The following is an 18,909-nucleotide window of genomic DNA, read 5'->3' on the forward strand; positions in this document are numbered from 1 at the left end:
GTCACTTACTTTTTGTGCACTTTTCTGTGTGAATGGCATACTTCAGTTAAAAAAATAAGAATTGCTTTTTAAGATCAAGGCACAGGGGAGAGCATAACCGTGGATGGGGGGAAGGAGTCCGTGCAAAGGGGAAGATGGCAGAGAGCAGGAGGGGAGGGTGATGGCGGGGTTGGACTGTGTAAGACAGGCATGGAACTCGGTGCATCTGCGGAGGAATTTGCTTCTTTCCAGAAGGAGGAAGGCAACCTTCCTGGCAGTTTGGCCAAGGTGGTCACTAGAAAAGTGGTGTAATGTTGGCCAGCATTGCTTGATTGTCTCAAATATTTTGAACAGTAGGAAAATAGAGCCCCCCACGCGCATACACTCACCCCAGGGGCTGTGGGTTTTGTCCTGCAACCTTTTTTTCCTTTTCGAATCTGCCTCAAGTCTGAGTGGAGAAGTCGCTGCATTTTTCAGTAGCGCTCTTCCATCCATCAGACTGTGTAGAGTCTGGCCCCCTCACCCACACCTCCTCCAGCTCTGTCCCCAGCTGGGTGGGTTGGCAGGAAAATTGAGATGTATAATATCACAGTGGAGCCCACGAGCGGCTTGGAGCTGCAGAGTGCTTGCCTATCAGGTGACCCGAGTCAGTGTTTCCCGTTGACCGTCGGTGTAAAAGCCAGACTCATAAATAATGACGGGTTTTGGAAGCCGTGATTAAAGCCACAAATCAAAGAGGAATTTCCATGTATGCATGGTATAGAAAGGACGGCTGCTCGTGAGCTGGGTTGGTCTCTTCAGCCAGCAAACTGCGTAGTGCTAGTAATAACCATCAGTAGCCCTCAAAGACTTACAAAACATTATGCACTGGACGGGTCCGCTCATACAGGAGCTAATAAATCAGCGTGGGTCTTGTTAGAGAATGGCATTTACACAGAGAAAGTTTGCCTGCGCAGCTTGCCATTGAAATTTAGTTAAGTCAACAAAGACCTGCCATGGGGAGGGGTCAGTTCCACCTTCCGCGCCCCCCCCCACCAAAGTCAGTGAAGAAGCAAGAACGTTCTTTATCTTTCGCCTGGGTTGGGTTTGTCTGGTGTAGCTTTTAGAAATAGTCCCAATTTAGGAATCTGCATTAGTATTTATAAGCCTGTTAGCAAGAAGGATGAAGCCACTTTAAATAATACATTAATGGATGGTTTACTCTAGTTTCCCCCCAAATCATATAAGGCCTTGCAGAGACTTGGTTATTGTTCATCGAAGAGTGGCTAATGAGAAGCGCTAAGAATGATCAATTACATAAGCTCTACATTAATACAGATTTCTCTCTCTCTCTCTCTCTTTTTTTAAGTACACATTTTGCAAATAAGGCTAGACTCCTTCTCAGCCACCATCAACCAATCTTCTAACATTTTGAAGTGGACACAGACAGTGGGTCACATCTGTCATGTTTTCTCCCAACCGATGTCCCCTAGTGCTGTGTTAGAGACAGAATATTGGATCGTATGGATAATTGGGCTGGCCCAGGGTGGTGTATCTCACACAGAGTTATAGTGACAGGATGACATGTTGAATGGAGAATCGTAAATATTGGGAAAGCCTGGAGAACGGGTTCTTAATGAAAATGCTTGCCGGGATAGATGTGCTCTAACATTCTGCCTCCGTCTCTACCTCTGTTCATGTCTGGGCCAATAAAGTTATCTCACTGGACATGTTTTATTGTGTTTATTTTTTCTCACCTTTCCACTTCAGACCAGTTCTGGGGTGGCTGCTCAGCTAGGGCTTGATGGCTTCATGAGAAATCTCTGGCTTCCCGAACCCCTCAAAGGCAGCAGCCAGCCAGTGCACTTTCCTCTGCTGTGTTCTTCCCTTCCTCTGGAATGTTCTTTTTCCCTTTACCAGATCCTCTCTCTCTTCCTGTGTGGTAAACTCCTACTCGATCTTCAAGGCCCAGCTCAAATATCACTGCTGTTGTAGGGAGGCATCTCCCACCCCCTCCTTCCTCCTCCAAGCAGAGCTGGTCTCCTCCCTGTCTTGTTTATACCTGTACCCTGTGGCTCTTGCCCCCGGGGTATTGTGGGTTGTTATGTGTGGGAAGATCTTTGTTCCCTTGGGAGCTTTTGGAGTCTGGGGACCATGCCTTTGTCATCTCTGAACCGCCAGTACTCTGTCGAATGTTGAGTTATGGTTTACCGTTGTCACCTGAAATTAACCCTTGTGGGTGGGGAGAGGACGTTTGAGATGGGTTTGCTGTTAACACGCCTTCTGTTTTTTGTACTAGATCTTCTGATCCTTTTTGTGATGCAAAATGACCTGTAAAATTTCTTTTCTTTCTCTCTTTTTATTAGATCGTATCTATTGTATTTTGAACCTGTAAAGCACATTCACCTAACATTATACTTAAAGCGTTAATTCATACTTAGCCTGGTTTAAGACAGATTGGTGTCTTGTGAAAAGCACTGACACACAGGCATGTGCTCAGGGTCCCCTGTGTGTTTTCGCCAGAGCAACCTCATCCAACTTACTTTGCGCCCCAGCCTGTTTTATTTATTTTTTATTTTTTTATGTATTTTTTTGGCTGTGTTGGGTCTTTGTTGCTGCGTGCGGGCTTCCTCTAGTTGCGGCGAGCAGGGCCTACTCTTCGTTGCGGTGCACGGGCTTCTCATCGCGGTGGCTTCTCTTGTTGCAGAGCACAGGTTTTAGGCACGCGGGCTTCAGTAGTTGTGGCTCGCAGGCTCAGTAGTTGTGGCTCGAGGGCTCTAGAGCACAGGCTCAGTAGTTGTGACACACGGGCTTCGTTGCTCCGCGGCATGTGGGATCTTCCCGGACCAGGGCTCGAACCCATGCCCCCTGCATTGGTAGGCGGATTCTTAACCACTGTGCCACCAGGGAAGCCCCCCCCCCCCCCAGCCTGTTTTAAATGATGACTCTACTGACGGTGTGCGTTTTGTTTGGTAGATAACCCTTGAGTAACCAGTTAGTGTTGAGGAGGATCTCGGAAAGGGAAAAACGTTTTTTACCCCATGGTTGTAGCTTCCAGAAACACATTTAATGCGGGAAGAGGTTTTTGTTTGTTCGCCTGTTTTTTACTTAGTCACCTAGCATCAGGGTCAAAGGATAATAATTCTGTTGTACTCTGTAAACTGATCAGTATCATTGAAGTAGAGGCAGCCTCATCTTCGGTTGGGTGAGCTTAAGGCTACTGCTTCAGGACCACTCTGGTTTTGGTTGGATGGAGGTGAGCTTTATATCTTTTAGCTGGTTAGCTGGGTTTTTTAACTTGGACCATCCCCCTGGAGGGTAGGCAGCAGCCACAGCTGCTGCCTGAGATGCACCAGGGCCACGGGGACGTGGACCCTACGGTTCAGGGAACATGTGGATACGTGGGTGTGCAGCTGGGGACAGGGTGCTGAGCAGAAGGTGTGGCCGGAGGGGACCCCTACCCCTACAAGTCAAATAGCACTTCTCAGCCTTTCCCTTGCTGGTCTTTGTTAGGTTTAAATTATTAGTCATTTTTGGTAAAGGGTCAGTGATGTCCTGTGCAAACTTGCCAAGGAAGCTCATACGTGGCAGAAACTTAGAAAGCAGCTGCTGCCAAAAGTCCATCATCGCAGAGATAGCAAATGAAGCCGATCATGATCAGTATTGTTTTTAAAATATTTTAAGTGAGCCAAGAAGGCTTGAAGGTATTAGAGACTATTTTCTTAAGAAGGCTTTGCTTTTCTGTATTATATTAAGCTTTCTTGAGTGGAGTAGGTAACTTTTTTTTTCAAATGTAAGAAAATATAATGAAAAAATTTGAACAAGGCATTATTCATACCCTACTTCATATTTCATTTCTAGCTTGAATGCTTAAGATTCCTGATGTTTGTGGATGACCTGGACTTGTGGATCCTCAGGATAATCGACTGCTCCTGATATCACCGTGTCCATAGACCTTTGTTCCTTATTCTGTGAGCAGTTGCCTGTTTACCCTCTTAGCAGTGGCTAGAAATGTGAATTCTAGATAATTCTTTCTGAGAGCAGGAGTCATTTTATGTGTTGCTGCCACTGCCAGGAGGCATAGCAAGCTAGCTTGACAGATCTTTGCCATTTATTCATTCCGCAGCTCTTACTGATTGCCTGCTGTGTGCCAGGCATATCAAGGAGTCAGTAAAAGGTTTTTGCCCTGGGTGCGATGGCGGAGGATTGGGGGTGGGCCCAGCTGATCAACAGTAGACGTGGGAAGAAAACGTTCTGTGTGTCAGAAGGTGATACATTCTCTGGAAAAATAGGAAAGTAGATCAGGGTACGCTGGGGTGTAGGTGGGAGGCATGCAATTTCAAAATCAGGTGGTCAGGGTGGACCTCGTTGAGAGGATGAGTGAGCAAAGCTTTTACTGAGAAGAAGGAAGTTATCAAAGGGGACATCTTGGGGAGGAGAGTTCCAGGCAGAGGGACGTGCTGGGCTGTGTGACGGCCCTCAGCCGGGGAAGTGACTGGGGCCCTGGGGAGACAGCAGGGGGCTGCATGGCTGGAGGAGAGGGCAGGGATGGGAGGTGAGGTCAGAGAGGCCAAGGGGGGGCCAGGTCATTCCTGCTGACGCCGACATGAAGCCCCTTCCCTTATGGGACCCTCCACTCACCAGGGGCTGCTCAGGTAACACCTAGCTTTTATCTTCACAGTGGTTCCCAACTGGGGATCGGTGTCTGTGTCTGGAGACGTTTTTGATTTTCACAAAGTGGGGAGAGGATGCTCCTGGCATCTAGTGCGCTGAGGCCAGGAAGGCTGCGGAATGTCCTGTAATGCACAGGACAGCCCTGCATCGGGCTGTTAGAATGTGGTTCAAGGGCCAATCATGCTGAGGCTGAGAAACCCTGCTCTGTTATTATATAGTTCATCAGCTGTTGATTGATTTAGTTTGTCTTTGAAGACTTAATAAAAAAAAAAAACAACATTAAAATGTCATGGGAAGAGGTTATTCATCATGGTATCCGGTTAGAATACTGTCAGAGTTGACGTTGAAGATAATGCTGGCTGTTTTTTTTTTTTTTTTTTTTGCGGTACGCGGGCCTCTCACTGTTGTGGCCTCTCCCGTTGCGGAGCACAGGCTCCGGACGCACAGGCTCAGCGGCCATGGCTCACGGGCCCAGCCGCTCCGCGGCATGTGGGATCTTCCCAGACCGGGGCACGAACCCGTTTCCCCTGCATCGGCAGGCGGACCCTCAACCACTGCGCCACCAGGGAAGCCCGGTGCTGGCTGTTTTCATTCACGTTGTGGCAAGGGCTTCCAAATCGGCCTTGCATGTACATTTTAGTAAACTCTGGTGCTTGTATGGAGTAGTTCAAAAAATTTAATACATCATTTACAAGTAAAGAGTAGTAGTGTCACTGATAATCTCATCAGTTGGGATTCAAGTAGGATTTTGAAAGGGGCCAGGATGTTGATCCTCACAAAGGACCTATATTTACCTATATTTGGAACTTGGAGTAAAAGACACTATTATTCATAAATGAATGGGATGCTCTTAGTGGAGCATATTGTCCTTGGATTATACCAACCCAGTGTTTTTCAGAAGTCTGTCATTTGTGTACCGCTTTTCCTATGTCTGCTGTATCTATAGACCACCTGTATTTTTCTTTGTATCAAATAATTTCTTTTATTTAAACACATTTTGGGGAACTTGTATGAATTGCTCAACATGAAACTTAACCAAACTATCATAAGACAGAAGTAAAATAACATGATAAAATTCTAGGTAGACACAGTTGTCTGCTGAGGATTCTGAGTGTGAGCCCTGCTCTGTGTTCGAAAGGAAGATGAACTAGTTTTAGGGAAGTGTTGAAGACACACTAGTCGAAACCAAACTTTCTTTGATTAATCAGAGAATTGAGAAGAGAATAACTTTCCCACTGTGTGGTTTAGTGATATTTAATGTCCCTTCCCTGTGTCACACTGGGGGATGTGCCGTCCTGAGCTGTCCATAGTGAGGCCAGGTGACGGCTGTGCATTTGCAGACTCGCTGGTGAGGTCAGAGCTGCAGTTGGAGAGTATGTGACCAACCAGGGATGTAAAGGAGGCGGGTCCTCTTTGGCTCTGACTGGCCACCAGCGGTCTATTAATGCAGAACTCTCCCAGAGAGGTAGCCGTGCGGTAACCTGGTTCTTTGTTCTGTACAGGACTAAAACTGTAATTCCACTTCTTAAAACAAAAATCCCTGTAATTCAGATTTCTTACTATTTCCAGTGAATTTTATACGTCTTTCTTCCCTCTGCCCCTCTTTACCTACTTAATATGAATTACCAAAATTTAATTCTACTATATTCATTGTTAGGATGGTGGAATACTTTTGAGGAACTATGCGCTTTGTATTGGATGTTGAAATGTATTCATTTTATCATAGCAGTTATGTGATAGTTTTGACCTGCGTTCTGTCCTGAAACTAAGACCTCTCATTTTTGCAAGCAGAGGCGAATGAATTAATGTCTTGGTTTCTTGATAACTTGCTGTGCGTGCGGCTCCAGGTGGCTTTAGGCTAGTTGCTGCACCTCGTGTTTCTTTTGGTGGAAGCTAGATTTTCTCACCTTCTCAGGGGCTGTTAGACTCTCATGAATTGAATCCAGGTAGTCAAAGTCTTGGGAGACTGACTTCTATAGAAACTGCTATGTATTAAGTGTAGGCTATGTACCAGGCATTATGTGACGTGGTCCCAGGGCGTAAGGGCCTCCAAGTCTAGCCGTGGAGACAGAAGCAGTCTACTTAGAGTTAATAATGCACCACTTTACGTAAGATGTGGAAAACTGACAACTGTATAGTTCCATTTCTTACCCTCCTACTTTATGTTGCCGTTTTTATTGCATAGTACATCTACGTGTTATAAATTCTCCAATATGAAGTTACAAATTTTGATTTGTATTGCTTTAAACCATTGTGTGTCTTTTGAAGAAATCAGGAGGAAAAATCATTTTTAAAACATTTACCCACACATTTACTGCTTCCAATGCTTTTGATTCCTTTTGAAGGTGAAGTTTCCAAGTGGTACCGCTCCTCTTCAGCCTGTAGGACTTCATCGAGCATTTCTTTCAGTCCACCGTTGCTGGCAATGTTTAAAAGGGTGTGTTAGAAAGTAAATTCTCAGTGTGTGTGCTTTTTTGGTTTCTTTTTAGCCTGACGGTGTCTTTCATTCATCTTTCTCCCTGAAAGGTATTTCACTGGATGTCAAGTTCTGGATTGACGTTTTTTTCTTTCAGTCCTTTAAAGGTGTGCTTCCACGGTCTTCTGCTTCCACTCTTTCTGCTGAGGAGTCAGGGGACATTCAAATCATTACTCCTTGTATGTAATTTTTGTTTTTCTTTGCTGCTTTCAAGGTTCTCTTTGGTTATCAGCAGTTTGACTGTGATGTGTCTAAGTGTGGTTTTCTGTGTACCGTTGACTCTTGAAGAACTTGGACTTGAACTGTGCAGGCCCACTTATATACAGGTCTTTTTTCAGTAAGAAATACTTCAGTGCTACATGGTCTGTGGTTGGTTGAATCTGTGGATGCAAAGGAACCACGCATTTGGAAGACAGACTATAAGTTATACTTGGATTAACCCCGGTGTGGTTCAAGGGCCAACTGTATTTATCTTCTTGAGGTTTGCTGAGACCCTTGATTTTATATATTTGTTTCTTTCACCGAGTTTGGGGAATTTTTGGCCATTGTTTTGTCATCTCCATTCTGTTAAGTCTGCTCAGTGAATTTTTAAATTTCAGATATTGTTTCAATTTTAGAATTTTTATTTCGTGTCTTTTTATAGCTAACATTTCTTTGCTGAGATTTCTTATCTTTTCACTCATTATAGGCAGATTTTCTTTTATATCCATAGGCATTTTATAATAGTTGTTTTAAAATCCTTGTCTGTAATTCTAAAATTTGGATCCTTTCAATATGCTTTGACGTTTTCTCTTTTAGCTAGTTCAAGTTTTCTGTTTCTTTGTTTACTGACTAATTTTGGAGTGTAACCTGGATATAGTGAATATTATGTGCTGTAAAAATCTCTGAATTCTGCTATATGCCTCCAAAGAGTGTTGATTTCTTTGTTCTGTTTTGTTTTATTTCAGTAGGCATTTAAATTGAGGTCCAACTGTTCCCACTGTCTCTCCTGTAGTGGATAGCACCCCAAATCTCATTTCAGTTCTAGCCTCAGCTATGCTGGAGTTTACCACACAGGGGCATGGTTTAGGGGTCAAGCCAGAGTTTGGGCTGAGTTTAATACGAGGGCTTCCCCTCATATTCCCCCTGCCCCCCCGCCCCAGCAACACACTTTCTAGTTGCTGTGGTTGCCCTGAACTCTGGGGGGGGGGTAGAAGCATAAACAATACCAGTGACATAATGCGCTCAGTGGCTTAGACATACGAACAGCAGCAGCTGACATTTCTAAAGCGCTTATGTGTGTCGCATGCTGCATAACTACATCTATCTGTCCATCTCCTGTCATTTAACCTACCCTACAGCAGTCACCTGAGGTAGGCATCCATTCTACTAGAGTGAGAAACTGGGAATCAGAGAGGTGAGACATTTACCTGGAGTCGGTACCTTCTAAGAGGTAGAGCTGGGTTTCAGAACCAGCCATTTCAACTCGTACATTATGCCTCTGACATCTTTTAAGTGCGAGGTCTGAGATTTAATCTTTACTTTTTCTCCCTTTTCTTTAGATGCTTTTCTTTGCCATTGGTGTTCTACAGTGCTTCCAAGTATGGATTTGTTATTAATCATTCAGTTCAGGATTTCTACTTCTTCAAATTGAATATTCATCTTTTATATTCTGGAAAATGGTTAGCCATTATTTCTTTGAATATTGCCTCTTCCTATGTTCACGAATCCGTCCTGGAATTCCTACTGAACTTGTCTTAGACCTTAGCATTCCATTCTTCATGTGCCTCAATTGCTGTCCCGTCTTTTCCAACTCTTCAGTTCTCTGTGCAGTGTTCTGCGTGATTTGTCAGGTCAATCTTCCAGCTCACTAACTCTCTCTTGAGCTGTGTCGAAACTGCTATTTAAGCCAGCTACTGAATTTTTAATTAAATTGTCTCTATTTTTCATTTCTGCTTGGTTCTTTTTCAAATGTGCCTGTTCCTCCCACCCTGCACTCTCCTCTTTTTTCATTATGGTGTCTACTTTAAAAGTCCTATTCATTCTATGCATAATTCTGTGACAGTGTACTGCAGATTTTTTTCTGATATCTCTCATCTTGGGGTGCAAATTCTCATTTGTTGTGTCTGTTAACCCTTCCTCTTGATGGTTTGTAACCATGTATAGTTTGAAAATTTTTACTGCATATTTATCTTCAGCAGGGATTGTTTTATGAAGGTGCATGCTTATTGGATTGTACGTCTCTTTAGAACAGCTTGTTTGCTTCAGCAGGGATGCCTGGAATTGGAATAAATCTGGACAGTGATCCTCCCAGTTGCTCAGTGTGAGGCGCCTACACTTTGCAAGTCGTGTAAATCCGTCTCTACACCCATAGGTCATGCAAGGCTGTGGTTTTGATTTCTCAGGAGTGAGCGTCCTTTACCCTACTCCCACCTCAACTGTAGACCCCTTTCCACAATTGTCTTATACTGGGGGCTTGGTTTCAAATTCACCACCTGTATTTTTTATGCCCGTATAAGCATCAGAAATCTAGTGCTTTAGCCTTAGCTGTATGTAGGTCTTAAATGTTGACCATAGGGTGTCAACTTCTGCTAAAGCAGTTGTTTCCTAGCAACACACAAGTGGTTTATCTTCTGGGGGCTGCTGTGCTGATCTCTGCGGCTCCCTCTTCTCCCCTGGCCTCCTCTGGCCTCCTCACGCTTCCTGCTCTGCAGCTGAGAACCCTCTAGGCGGTCAGCCGCTGCCACCTCAGGGCTCTCCTTGTTTGTGACAAGGAGAGATCTTCTCTGGGAGATCCTAGTGCTGGGCTGCTTGTTGTCCAGTGCCTGAAAACTTTTGTTTCATTGATATTTTTCCTGGTTTTCTAGTTGTGTAAACCTTGCAGGTCTTTTACCTTCTTGGCTGGAAACGGAAGTCTCTCTCGCCTTCCTTCAGTTGCCTCAGGGGCCATAACCCTTGCCTTTGGCTTTGTTGTGCTTTCAGCCTTCATCTCAGTAGGTCTTTCTGCACATCTCTTGAAAGAGCGCTGGGCTGGAATGCAGAACATTTAGGTTCTAAGAATTCCAGTTTTTGCTGCTGGCTTTGGGGGCTCTGAATATAAAATGAGGGAATTTATCAAGGCATGTGCTAAGGTTCCTTCTTGCTTCTTTATGATTTTATATTATAACATTCTTTTTTTTTTAATTCAGTATTTTCATTTGTTTCTTTTGGTGTTCCTTCATGGCACTACTTTTTATTGAGCACCTGTTACTTGTCAGGTGCTTTACTGGGTGCTGGGGTTACCGCCCCTCTGTGGAGCGTGCAGAGCTGCTGGGAGACAGACACGAGCAGCCACAAAAGCTGGTGCCAGCATCTCTGTGGCGGCGTCAGGACGGGAGAGCCACAGCTCCAGGAGGGGCTGTAGCCAGGGACTGGCCTTCCGCCAAAGGTCAGGGAAAGGCTCTTTTAGACAGTGACACCCAGGCTGGGGTAGGGCGTAGTGATTAAGGAGTGATAGTGTCCCAGGCAGTGGGAACAGCACGTACAAAATCATCGAGATGAAGGCTTTTGGTGTGTTTGAAGAACTAAGGGAACGCCACTGTGGCTGAATCCCGGGCAGGGAGGAGGGAGGGATTTCTTTGAAAGTTAAAATTAAAATTTCGGTTTCCTTTCTGGCAGGACAGCATAGTGCAACATCTAGAGTCTGACTGCTTGCGTTCAGATTCTGACTCTGCCGCTCTGTAGCTGCGTGACCTTCGGCAGCCTTCTTAGCCTCTCTGAGATGCAATTCCCTTAACGGAAACATGGGCTAATAAGGTTATTGTCAGGGTTTAGTGAACTACTGCTGTACAGAAAGCTCTTAGCAAAGTTCCGGCTTATAGGAGGTAACCAATAAAGTTTAGTTATTATCCAATATTTTATGGCTTATGGCTTTTATTTCCATGTATATAGTTAGTGTAGTTTTCTATAGTTAGTGTAGTAGGATCATTCATGTTCTCTAATAACAATTATTCTTTTGTAGAATGAATTGCTAAGTTCTTTAGGTCTCTGATAAGCAGAGTTTTTTTTTGTTTTGTTTTTGGGTTACGCGGGCCTCTCACTGCTGTGGCCTCTCCCGTTGCGGAGCACAGGCTCCGGACGCGCAGGCCCAGCGGCCATGGCTCACGGGCCCAGCCGTTCCGCGGCATGTGGGAACTTGTGGGACCGGGGCGCGAACCCGTGTCCCCTGCCTCGGCAGGCGGACTCTCAACTACTGTGCCACCAGGGAAGCCCATAAGCAGAGTTTTTTGAAGAAATATTTTCTTTTACTTTTAAACAGGAGTTCTTAACCCATGAAGTACACGGTTGGGCCTCAGAGGCTGTTTTGAAACCTGATCCTTATGAAAGGTTGTATATGTGAAAAGGGCATGTACGTCTGTGGACATCATCAGGTCCCAAAGCTGTCTGTTTTGAACTTGGTGTTTTAAAGCCCACTCCAGGCCGGGTCTGCAGTGCTCCGTGACTGTCTGTGGGTTGGAAGTTGCATATTCTTCCTGGGTCCCGAAAAGTACTGAGAATAGCCCATGCCACGTGACTGTGGTTAGGGGCCTGGTGCTCCCAGGAGGGACCCTGCAGGAAAATGACGTCGTTGATCGTGGCACACACATTTGTTTCTAGAAATGTCTAATTATGTGTAAGAATTATCTGGGTAACTGTTATACAGTGTACATTTTTAATAGGCTCTAATTACTAGCCTAAAAGAATTAGTTGAGAAAAAAAATGTGGTTAATGTTTCAAAGAAGAGTAAGCACCTAGGTGCAAACTTGTCATCTCTTGTTTTCAACTATTATCAGTTACTGCCTAAATTAACTGTGGTTTTTCTATCTGCCACGTAGGAACCCTCTTGCTTTTTTTCAGTAGCGCTTCTCGCCCAGCTATTTCTGTTCAGGGGATAGGAGGGAAGCCTTTCCACCCCTGACACGTGGGTGCGTAGAAGGTGGTGGCCAGGGTCAAGGCCAGGTCATGAGGGGCCAGATCCCGTTGGTCTTGCCGTGCACGAACTCATTTGTTCCAACATCTGGACTGGGCAAGGGTAGGGTTTTGTATGCACCCTACATGTTAGAATATGGGAGCATAGACAGGTGAAGTCACTTACTCTGGTCACGCAGCTAATACATAGAAGTTGGGGGATTCATTCCATTCCAGGGTCGTATGGCGTTACGTTGGAGGGAGGGGATGCCTGCCCTCAGCTGGGGGTACAGGGGGAAGCAGGCTTGGAGAGGAAGAGGCAGTGTGACAGCTGGCTCACTTTTGGCCAGAGTGAGTTGGAGGCACCCGTTAGACATCCACGTGCAGGGGTCTGGTTGGGTGTTGCCAGGCCAAGGCTGAGGGTTGATGGGACTCGATGTCACGGAGTGGGTGAAGCTGCATAGTGAGGACGTTTAGGCCACGACAAGATACGGCGCCGAGGACTTGCCATCAGATTCTCGCGTAGGGGTCAAACTTCTTTTTCTTTCGACCGTTTTAAATGTGTTTGTGTAGAGCTCCGTGGCCAGTTTTCATAGGGGCGAGCGCTTTGTTCACTTGCTTCTGTGTCCCAGAAGGCAGAGAGGGTCCTATCCACGGTGGTGAGAGTGCATCAGACCAGCAGCCCTGAAGGGAGGGCGTTTGGCCCTTCTCGAAGGCTCTGGTCTCATCACCCTTCCCTTGGTTTATTAACCTGCCCCCTGCATTTTCCATGCATTGTCAAGTCTGCCATACTCAGAGGCTTCAGCCGGGAAGGCCTGTGAAAGTAGAAGGTGTGTGACCAGCCCCGTCTTGCCCAGGTGTGACCAGTCCCAGTTGGTGCGCACTTACGAGTGTGGTTCCCCTCTTCCCCTCTAGATGGATTTGAGGACTACGGTCCCTCATGCGATGGCAGGAGGATGACAGCCTTCTTGGACGTTCTGGGCCAGGACAACCTGCCTACACTTGCTCGCCTGGAAAAGTACACTTTTTCAGCGGCAACATCTTCAACCGGTAAGCTGTGCCTGGCCTGCGTACGGTTAAGGGGCCACTGGCGGCCACCTGTCTGTGACAGCCTTGCAGGATGCATGGTGGAGGTGGAATACGGGCTGTCCCCTGGATGCTGGGAGTCTGCCCGAACAGCACTGCGTTATTAGGGTTTCCCATTATTCTTGTTGCTGTTTTACTGACCACCCGGTAAGCCAGGAAGGAGACGGTGATGAAATTTAATGGGATTTAAATAATTAAGATTGCTGACTGGCTTTCCTTCACATGTACGGTGCTCAGAAAAGTAAAACGTGTCCCGCAATTGAGAAGCATTGGTCGGTGTGTTGCTCGCCCGTCTTGTGTCTTGACGGCACTGGGCTTCAGGGACCTTTGTGCCACTTGTCCTGCACATCCTGCTGTCACGCCTCATGGTGCTGGCAGGACCCTCCTCCGGGCTCAGCCCACGCCTCTTCCCTTCAGCAGACGACCTTGACTCTTCCTTCAGGAGGAAAGCAGAGACTAAGGCATCCCTTTGGGTTCCCAATCCGCCCAAACCTGCATCTGCCGGCACTTCCCTCCTCCCTCAGAGGAGAAGGCGCTCTCTCGTCTCCCGTCTCCCTCCGTCTTCTTGTCTCTTCCTTGTCACCCCTTCTACGGGCCCTTTCCTTCCACTTAAAAACCCTCTCTCACTCTGACAGTCCTGCGGACTCTACCCGGCCCTCCCCGCATCCCTTCCCTGAAGGACAGGTTCTGTTAAGACTGGTTCCTACTCACTGTCTATTCTTACTACTCCTTTAAAAAATTATAGTCTCTGCTTTTACATCTGTTAAATCATAGAAAGCTCACAGCAAGTGCTACTGAGCGAGCCCAGTTAGTATCCCAGAGCTACAGCTGGGGAAGTGAGGGTGCTGCGAGCGGCGTCTTTTGATGAGCCGCTCTTCATTGAGGCAGGTAGTCCACGGTTTCGCAGCTTTCTCTTTTAGGGTCTCTGCTTTTCATGTCCTGTGTAAGAGACGTCTGCCTCCCCCCAGGCCACTAGCGTATTTTCTTACACTGTCTTCCTGAAGTTTTGTTGTTCCCCGTTCACACTGGGAGCCACAGTCCACCTGGAATTGCTTTTCTTGTTTGGTATGATGTGAGGGACAGGTTCAAGCTTCATTTCCCTCCTGTGGTCTCCAGTTCACCCAGGGCCATTCATCGAGAGCGCTTTGATCTCTGCTCTGCGTTGCCACCTTTGTCTTCAGTCCGGTGTCCGTTTCTGGACTCTCTAGTCTGCTGCATTGGCTGTATCTCTCGTAGCACCAGGACCCCACCGTCCTCATTACTGCAGCTTTGTCATCAAAGTCTTGGTATCAGAGAGATTACCTGATACCTTGCTATCCCACTTTGTTCTTCCAGATTGTCCTGGCTGCTGTTGGCCCTTTGCGTTTCCAAGTGTATTTTAATACCAGTTTATCAGTTTCTAGAAAAAAAAACCTGCTGGGATTTTCACTGCAATTGCATTGCATCCATAAATCAATATGTAAAGAATTGATATCCTTACAATATCTACGTGTCTACTCCTTCCATGTTTTAAGATTTTCTTCACTTTCCCTGTGTGTGTGTGTGTGTGTGTGTGTGTATACACATATATACATATACATGTATAAACATACACATAAATAACTATAATACTATAATACACGGTTTTCTGTTGTAGAGATCTTTTGTATCTTGTTAGATTTAGTTCTAGGTATTTGATCTTTTAGGCTAATGTAAATTGTATCATTTCTTTTTTTTTTTTTTTTTTTTTGCGGTACGCAGGCCTCTCACTGTTGTGGCCTCTCCCACTGCGGAGCACAGGCTCCAGACGCGCAGGCTCAGCGGCCATGGCTCATGGGCCTAGCCGCTCCACGGCATGTGGGATCTTCCCGGACCGGGGCACGAACCCGTGTCCCCTGCATCGGCAGGCAGACTCTCAACCACTGCGCCACCAGGGAAGCCCTTAAGTCTTTTTTTGTTCATAGTTGTTTTCCTTTTGATCTTAAATCTCTTTTACTCTCTAATTGATTCTCCCTGTCATCTTCCTCCTACATCATTTATTTGTTGAAGGGGTCGTTAGTCTTTTGTTTTGGCTGCATTGGGTCTTTGTTGCTGCACACAGGCTTTCTCTAGTTGTAGTGAGCAGGGACTACTCTTCGTTATGGTGCATGGGCTTCTCATTGTGATGGCTTCTCTTGTTGTGGAGCACGGGCTCTAGGCACATGGGCTTCAGTAGTTGTGGCATGTGGGCTCCGTAGTTGTGGCTCGCGGGCTCTAGAGCGCAGGCTCAGTAGTTGTGGCACACGGGCTTAGTTGCTCCACGGCATATGGGATCTTCCTGGACCAGGGATCGAACCCATGTTCCCCGCATTGGCAGGCAGATTCTTAACCACTGCACCACCAGGGAAGTCTCTCTTGAAGGGGTCATTAGTCTTGTAGAATTTTCCACATTCTGGATTTGGTGGTCATTATTCTCATGGTGTAATTTCATGTGTTCCTTTGTTCTCTGTATTTTCTGTAAACTGAAAATTAAACTTGGAGACTTGATTAGATTCTGCTTCAATTTTCTTTTAAACAATACTTCATATGTTGTCTTGTCTACTTTTTATTACAAAACATCAGGAGGCAAGGTCTGGTCGAGATGTTAATATTGAGCAGTGGGCGCAGGTGTTCGATTCTTTCACTACAAAATTCCTTACCAGCCTTTCTTCTAATGATTTTAATGGTCACAAATAATCACCACTTAGATCTGTTATTTCATTGTCTGTTGGCAAATGGTAATTTTCTTTTGTGTGTTGGCAAATGGTAATTTTCTTTTTATTGTCTGTGAAATCTGTAGTATGGCCCCATTTTCCATCCTGTTGTTGGCACTTGTTGCCTTTTCTCTTTTTTTTCCCTAGATGATTCTTACCAGAGGATTATCAATTTTATTAGTTATTTTGAAGAATCAAGTTTTGTCTTTGAATTCCTCTGTTATATGTTCATTTTCTAGTTCAGTAATTTTTACTCTAATCTGTATTTTTTTCTTCCTTGGAGTTTTCTTGTGGGGGGGAATTTAATTGCTGTTCTTTTTCTTACATCTTGTGAGGAATGCTTAACATTTTACTTTCTTGGCCTTTCCTTTATAACATCTGCATTTTACATTTTAAGATTGCTATTAAGTACTATATTAAGTATTATAAATACTTAAATATTATATTAGTTGCATCCTCAAGTTCTGATAGGCAATATTTTTCATTACCTTTTATTATAGAGTATTTTTAACATCCATAATGATTTCTCCTTTGACCAATGAGTTATTTAGAAGTATATTGATTAATTTAGAAATATTTGATGATTTTTCAGGTATCTTTCTGTTATTTGATTCTTAGTTTAAGTCTTTTGTGGTCAGAGAACATACTTTGTATTATTTCTCTTCTTTACAAGTCGCTGAGATTTGTTTTGTGGCTCAGAAATCTACTCTAACTTGTTGCATGTTTCATGTGTGCTTGAAAAGAACGTGCATCCCAACGTTTTTGGGTAGAGTATCCTATCAATGTCAACTTGGAAAGTTGTTTGAAAACATTATTCAGGTCTTCTTTATTGTTAATTTTCTGTCTTCTTGTTCTGTCAATTACTGAGAGAGGAATGTTGGAATCTGTGACTATAATCATGGATTTATCTGTTTTTCTTTCAATTCTAACAGTTTTCATTTTGTGTATTTCGAAGCTGTGTTCACACTTAGTATTGCCCTGTGTTCTTGAATAAATTGATCTCTTGATCAGTGTGAAATGTCCCTCTTTATCTCTAGTAATATTCCTTTTTCTGAAGCTTACTATGTTTAATATTAATATATATACTCCCGCTTTCTCTTGATTAGTGTTTGTATGGAATATTTCTGCCTATACTTTTGTTTTTAACCTTCCTATGTCTTATATTTAAAGCCTGGTTATTGTAGAAAGCATATAATTGGGTCTTGCTTTCTTATCCAGTTTAACAATCTGCCTTTTAATTTGAATGTTTAGCTCATTTACATTTGTTACTTTTGATACGGTTCAGTTTAAATCTACTGTCTTGCACTTTGTTTTCTGTTTGTCTCAATTTTTCCTGGTATTTTCCTCTTTTCCTGCCTTTTTAAGAAAAATCGAATGAGTTTTTTAATAATTCCAATTTATCTCCACTATTGACTCATTAGTTATACCTCTTTTAAAATTTTTTATTGGTTGTTCTAGAGATTATAGTATATTTCTTTAGCTTATTCCAACTGTTCAAATAAAATTATTCTAGTCTTCATGCAGTGCAGGATGCAGTATAAGAACCTTACAGCAGTGGACTTCTGTTTCCTCGCCCCCCTATTGTCTTCCTACATTTTACCTCTGCACAAGTTACAAACCCTACAATACCTTGTTACTATATTTGCTTCAGATAGTCAACTATCTTTTTAAAGCAACTAAAATGAGAAAAATATTTTTTATATTTGCTATCATTTTTACCATTTTCGTGCTTTTTAGTTCTTTTTGTAAACTGTCCATTTCTGTCAGATATCCTTTTGCCGCAAGAACTTCCTTTAACAATTCTTGTTAGCACAAGACGACTGTCAATGAATTCTCACAGCTTTTGTTTGTTGGGAGGTTTTTATTTCACTTTAATTTTTTCTTTAATTAACAGACTTTATTTTTGTGAGCAGTTTTAGGTTTGCAGAAAAACTGAGGAGAAAGTAGAGAGAGTCCCCGTATTCCCTAACTGCCCCAGCACGTCCAGCTCTTCCAGTGACCTGCAGCACGTGAATCAGACTTATTTTCAAGTCCTCGTCTGATTGTTCCCACATCGGCAGCCGATGACCTCACCCCTCCGCGTCTCCCTACCCAACACCTGCTCATCCACACGCTCATCTCCCTGCCTCGTTCCTCCACGTCCTTCTTCTCTGTCTTTAGAATCGCATCACTGTTGGTCATCATCGATTTTCCTGCCTCCTTACAGGCCTCGACTGTGAGCTCCTTCACAGCGGGACCTGGAACTTGCTGGTCTCTGCACCCCAGGCTTCCTGCCCCTAGTCCAGAGCCAGTGGGGCTAAACTCATGATCGTAACTGCATGAGTGGGTGAGGGAAAGAAGGGACAGAGACACCATGGGTTCCTTCCGTGGTGACATTTCCAGGGAACATTGCCATGTGAAAGCAAGCCACCCTCTTTCTTTATGTTTAAAAAAAATTCACAGAAATAATACGGGCTCTTTGAAATTTAGCAATTTCAGGAGTTAAATAGTGAGAGTCTCCCTCCCTTCCCCACTATAACCTTAGATAGTAACCATGAGCCGTTCAGTGTATATCCTTCCACACACTTCCTAAATGAGTGTACGTATATGTGAGTGTGTTTATATGTACATGTATTGCACACATATGCATAAACATAATTTTTGTTAAGAAATGGGTTCATACTGTATGTAAAATTCTTCCTCTTGTTTTTTCATTTCATGTATCATGGGCATCTTTCTAACTCAATGCATTTCTATAGGTACCTTTAAAAATGGTTGTATGGGGGCTTCCCTGGTGGCGCAGTGGTTGAGAGTCTGCCTGCCGATGCAGGGGACACGGGTTCATGCCCCGGTCCGGGAAGATCCCACATCCTGTGGAGCGGCTAGGCCTGTGAGCCATGGCTGCTGAGCCTGCGCATCCGGAGCCTGTGCTCTGCAATGGAAGAGGCCACAACAGTGAGAGGCCCGCGTACTGCAAAAAAAAAAAAAAAAAAAAAAAGGTTGTATGGTATGCCAGTGTATAGCTGCATCATACTTTATTTTAGCTTCCCTCTTTTGATAGACATTTTGATTGCGATTCTTTGCTTATATCGTAATATGGTTGATGGCTGATGCACTAGA

At 44.5% G+C, this 18,909-nt stretch overlaps 1 pseudogene across 1 annotated transcript in view; it reads left to right on the top strand.

The window, feature by feature from the left end:
• Positions 1–18,909, top strand: part of LOC308629058 (serine/threonine-protein phosphatase 4 regulatory subunit 1-like) — a 69,751-nt pseudogene that overhangs the window by 6,712 nt on the left and 44,130 nt on the right. Inside the window, exon 3 of the transcript XR_014017917.1 lies at positions 12,929–13,063. The product of XR_014017917.1 is annotated as a serine/threonine-protein phosphatase 4 regulatory subunit 1-like (transcript). The remainder of the gene's footprint in view (positions 1–12,928; positions 13,064–18,909) is intronic.

Source organism: Mesoplodon bidens (assembly GCF_964165515.1).
Source record: "Mesoplodon bidens genome assembly, chromosome: 15".
Classification (NCBI taxonomy): Eukaryota; Metazoa; Chordata; class Mammalia; order Artiodactyla; family Ziphiidae; genus Mesoplodon; species Mesoplodon bidens.